This window comes from Thamnophis elegans, chromosome 9 (assembly GCF_009769535.1).
Source record: "Thamnophis elegans isolate rThaEle1 chromosome 9, rThaEle1.pri, whole genome shotgun sequence".
Taxonomy (NCBI): domain Eukaryota; kingdom Metazoa; phylum Chordata; class Lepidosauria; order Squamata; family Colubridae; genus Thamnophis; species Thamnophis elegans.
This window is the reverse complement of record NC_045549.1, coordinates 56,710,354-56,716,353: the sequence shown is the minus strand read 5'-3', so window position 1 is coordinate 56,716,353 and position 6,000 is coordinate 56,710,354.

Sequence of the window (6,000 nt, the reverse complement as noted above, 5' to 3'; positions counted from 1 at the left end):
TCCATAGAAGTATTGGCTTCAGCCCATTTAAAGTTCCTTCTGCTCAGGATTTCATCCCCATACCAGAACTGCCTCAGGGGAAGCCTCAGATCCCCTCCTTAGTGGAGTGGATTGAACAGCTACCACGCTCTTGGCCGGTCACACGTAAGACATTGGATGAAGCACATCAGGACCATAAGAAACAGGCTGACAAGAAAAGGGCTAAACCCAGTCATTGTACAGTTAGAGGTGCCCAAAACCCTTAGCCAGATCCAACCAGTATTTCATGTTAACTTGCCCCCAGTTCCCCTCCTCATAGAAGGGGAACAACACTTTGAAATCAAAGAAACCCTAGATTTCAGGAAACATAGAGGGAAAAATACAGTATTTGTTGGCCCAGAAACACTTTCCTCTTTCACAATCTGAATGGGTGGACTCTCAGAACATTCAGGCTCCCAAACTCCTTCAATTGTTTCACAAAATATATCCTGATAAACTGTAATGTTCCTCTACTAACTTGTACTGTATGTTACTCTCTGTATTCTTCTGCAGGAGGGCCAAATGTCAGCCAGATCTTCAGCATGGGGTTCAAGTTTGCTGCATGCTTGCTATCGGCTACCATAGTAATGGGGAGAGGGGGCGTAGTATTTGGGTGAGGAAGTGAGCTGGTGAGGTGAAGTCCCATGTAAGAGGAAGGGAAGTTTGCTCTCAAGAATTATTGTGCTGCTGAGTGGAGTTGATTACACCTATACCATATCAGACAAGTGACTATCCAGTCCCTTCTTTAAAACCTCCAGTGATGGAGCATCCATGATTTCTGGAGATAAACTGTTCCACTGGTTAATTGTCCTCACTGTTAGGAAGTTTCTCCTTAATTCCAGGTTGATTTTCTCTTTGATTCATTTCCAACCAGTATTTCTTGTCCTGCCCTCTGATGCTTTGGAGAATAATTTGTTGTAATGATTAGTTGCTGAGGAAGCAAGCAGTGATAGTTCTCTGCAATTGCAAACAGAATGAGACATGGAGTGATTGGTTGTTTTCAGTTTACCTCAGTTGCTCATCTGTTGGGAGAAGTAGCTTGCATTGAAGTGGGTTATTTTTCCTGTGGTTGTAGTACCATCTACTGGTCAGAGCAGACAAGTTCTTGGGACTTCCTCAGAAGCAAGGGACCATTTATTTTCAATGTGAAAAAAACCAAAAATGCCGGCTTTAAGAATGAACTGCTTCAGCCTTCAAGAAGGGAGCTAAGGTGAAGGATTTTAAGAATTCTCCAATCTTGTTGACCTACTTTACCATTGCGTTTTGTTAGTTAGCACTTTTTAAAAATAGAAATGAAAAAAATTGGGATAAAAGATCCCCACTGGGTGATAGCAGTGGTTATTATGATTTACTTTTATTTTACACAATTTTATTTTCTAAAAACCTTTCTAGGAAGCCTCTTGCCCCTTTCAGATCCTGTGGTTGCTTATATCATTTTGGTATTTAGTGCCTTCATTATGAAATTCCTTCTGCTGTTGCATGTGAGTTCAAATTTTAAATTCAGATTGGCATTGGACTTAAAGCTCTCTTTTTCTTTACTACTCCAACCTGAGCCAGTCTTTTCTCTGTATATGTTACAAATGCATGTTCTTCTTTCACAGAGCTTGTACTGGCCATGTGGAATTTAATTCTTATCCCAATCAAGTATTGGGGATTGGGTTACATGTTATATATGCATATTCCATTAAATCTACCAACTTCCAAGATATTATTGGAGATTTCATATGAAACCATATTCCAAGTTGCTGTTCAGCTCAGTACAGTGGTGGGATTCAGCCAGTTTGCACCTGTTCAGGAGAACCGGTTGGTAACTTTCTAAGTAGTTCAGAGAACCGATTGTTGGAAGAAATCTCCTTTTGTTTTTTTCCACTTTACAGGGATAATCCTGTAAGGAAGGCAGGAAGGAAACATTCTAGTGTTGTTTCTAGCCTAATCTTTATTGACCTGCTTACAGAAACTGCCTCTCCGGTTAGCCCTTATTACATTGTAACAGCTAAGGCGAATCACCCATCGACGTGAGTGACCTTGAGTTGGCCACGCCCACCCAGTCACATGGTCACCGAGCCCCACCTACCCAGATGCTCATTAGGGCAGAGAACTGGTTGTTAAATTATTTGAATCCCACCACTGGCTCAGTAGTAACGGCAGCTATGCTGTTATTTGTCCTTAGACATATTGAGAGACCGCCTGCTGCCAATTACCTCCCAAAGACCTATTAGATCCCACAGATTAGGCCTCCTCCGAATTCCATCCGCCGGCCAATGCCGATTGGCGACCACCCGGAGGAGGGCCTTCTCTGTGGCTGCTCCGGCCCTCTGGAACGAGCTCCCCATGGAGATCCGGACCCTCACAGCCCTTCAGGCTTTCCGCAAAGCCGTTAAAACCTGGCTGTTCCGACAGGCCTGGGGCTGATGAGTTCCCATCCCCGCTCGAATTGTGTGGCTGTTGATTGCTTTTAAATTGTCTTTGTAGCTTGTCCTTGTTTTTTGTTGTATTATCCCCTCCCCGTGGTTTGTTAGCCGCCCGGAGTCCCTCCGGGAATAGGGCAGCATAAAAGTGAAATAAACCTATAACCTAACCTATATTCTATATCAGAATCTTGGGCCAGAATCTGCCTCTAAGTACTTTAGATTATTCTTGGTAATTGGTCATTTCTTCATCTCGGGCTCCCTGGATGCTGCTCCCTTCTTTCAACAGACTTTCTGAAGTGGGAAGAGAAAGCAATAATGAAGCTAGGAAGGCACCCCATTCCTTCACACATGCTGACTTCTGATGCATGTCATAATTGAGCAGGATCAATAATTTCACACATGCCATCATAGTTTATTATGGATGCCAATGGCCACCAGCACAAGTGGAACAAGTTGCTTAAACAGAATCCATTTACAGTATCTCTGATACACAACCAAGTTTTAATCTTGTTTACCAACTTTTCTCCATTTGAAATAAATATCAAGACTTTATTTAAATGATTGAAAGACATTGTCAGATTAAAAAGAATGTGTTAAATCTACAATATTGAACACACACACACACACACACACTCACTCACTCACACTCACACATCCCTAACAGATACATCCAACCCTCTTAAATATTCTACATACTGGATAAAAATTATATTAAAAATTGTCTACTATTGAAAAACATTCTACAGTCAATGGAATACAATCCATTTTTAAACCGTGGTATTTAATCACATGATTTACTCTGATTGCAGAGATTACATAATTAAATGATGGGTGCATATTAACTGTTCAATCTTTAAGTAACTTAGAATTATTCTTCTTAAAATTCAAATCCAGCTTGGAAAATCTGGTGGCCCTCCAAAATGAATGATTGTACATATAGGAACACATTCTCAGTATTATTAGCATATATCACAATATTTCTTCATGTTCTTTCTGCAATTGTCATTTAATAGTACTGTCCCCTCTTCATAATTGTACAAGTCATTCATACTCCATTCCATTGTTCAAAAACAATGTTGTATCAGTTCATTACTTTACACACCGGAAAATAAAAGTCACACCTTTGGCAATGTGGGCCACTACAAAGCAGCTCTTAGATTTTCTGAAGCTTTTCCTTTAAATACTGTGTTTTCCCAAAAATAAGACCCAAACTTAGTTTCTTTTCGGCTCCAAAATAAGCACTTTTTGGCTCCAAAATAAGGACTTATTTTCAAGGGATGTCTTACCCCCCCCCCCATGTACTTTAAGAATACATGGGAGGTCCACTTCTTCTGCTTGCTCGTGGTGGGACAGGAAGCTGAGCTTCTGTGAGGCAGGAGATGGAACTGCCCACACACCTTGCACCAGCTTACCTTAGGACCTCTACAGCCAGGCTACCCACACCTCAACACTAGCCTCACCTTGTGGTGGCAGCTCCAGCAGCACCATCCAGGACCTTGTGTGGTTGCCAGCATACTTCTTCTGCTTCCTTGCATGGCTACAATGGAGCAGGAGGCCGAATGATGTGGTGATGTCATGGCCACAAGGCAAGGTGTGGGCTGGAGCTTCCCCATGTCCTCTGGCTTACCAGGTCATCCACACCTGCCTTGCCTCATAGCCACAGCACCAACACATCACTCAGCACCCTACTCTGTTGTGGCCGCACAAGCAATTAGAAGAAGTGGGCCGGCAGCCATACAAGGCCCTGCTAGACGGGGCTGGCAGAGCCCCCACCATGAGGCAAGGCAGGTATCGGGGCATAGATGGCCTGGCTGCAGGGGCCCTGAGGGAAGCTGGTGCAAGGCATGTCGGGGAGCTACCCCCTGCCTTGCCTCGCAGTCAAGCAATCAGATGGAATGGGCAGCCGGTTGGTTGAACAGGCGCTGAAGTAGGGCTTATTTTGGGGGGTAGGGTTTATATTGGGCACATGCACAAAAACATGGTAGGACTTATTTTTGGGATAGGGCTTATTTTCAGGGAAACACGGTATCACAAATTTCAGCTTAACACAGCTTCTGTGATTGAGAGAATCAGACATTCACATTTTGAACATAGTGGAGATTTACAATATATAGATATTTCACTGAAATGAATCAGTGGTTGTCTTCCGGTGGATCTAATCACTCTACTGAAGCTTCAGATAGATTTTTTGGGAATATCACTTCTCATGTTACAAAAGATCCCCACTGCTTATTTGTCTATCTGTATGTTCAGAGACAGACAAGTCAGCCATACTTTGCTTTCCTCACATAGACATATGTTTCAGTTAAAATAAGAATACTGCCTTAGATAAGAATTCAGAAAAAGTAATATTATCCTTCATTTACATTCATATTTATGAAAACAACACAAGACAGTATGCATAGTTCCATAGTTGCTTTTTTCCCCCTTCATTTTTAACAGCACCAGAGAAATTCTGATCACTGAGCAGGTTACTTATGAAAGATAACAAATATTGCTTAAAAGTCTGTTCGGAAACAGCTGTAAAAAACTCAGGTACAAAAGCCTCCGTATTCAAATGCATTTTTCATGTAAACATATTTTTATATAGCGTACAAACATCATTGGATAGTTTAAGAAGAATCTAATTCATTTTGAACAAACTATTCAGGTGAAGCAAAAATAAAATAAAATGAGGACCATATCCACTTAGACTTGTATCATTTCATTTATATGGTACAAGAAAATAAATGAAAATAATTTTATGAAACAGATGGATTTAATGGTTTCTTGGCAGCAAAAAATGAGACGAGGTGGCCCAATTGCCATTAACCTGCCTTCACTTTATGAGCAAAGATTCAGTCATTCTTTTTTTAAATGCAAGATTAGTTTGCTGTGCTGTCTTCAAACACAATGGTTCCGCTGTGCTTTCCTTGAGGAGAAACTGTTGTTTCCAGAAGCTGAAAAGAAAGTCAGAAGACAACATTCAGAGTTTTCAGGATTGTCCCATTACAAGAGAACAGAGGTGAAATCACTTTTCAGTGATGGTGGAAACATGAGCATAACTGGACTGGGGTAGAGCCATGTTTAGTTAGGAATAGGGAAAATGGCAGAGGTCTCCATGACAACTGGTGCCTCTGAGGGGGAATTTTAATCTTTCTAATATAACAGAAGATTGAAAAAAATATACCAAGAGGCCTAGGCTTCTCCAGCTGTCTGTCCGTTCATCAGCAGGATCTCTCTCTCTCTCTCTCTCTCCCTCTCCCTCCCTCTCTCTCTCTCGCTCCCTCCCTCCCTCTCTCTCTCAAAACTGAACTGTCTAGGGCAGTGTTTCTCAACCATGGCAACTTGAAGATGTCCGGACTTCAACCCCCAGAATTCTGGGAGTTGAAGTCTGGGAGTTGAAGTCCGGACATCTTCAAGTTGCCAAGGTTGAGAAACACTGGTCTAGGGCCAAAGTTGACATAGCAGACAAAGCCAATGCAAAAAAAGCAGGTCTAAAGATGGGCTGGATAGTCTAGGGCTGTGGAGAAGATCATCCTCATTGTCATTGTCATCCTCCCAATGCCCCTCCAACAGGAAGGTAAATTCA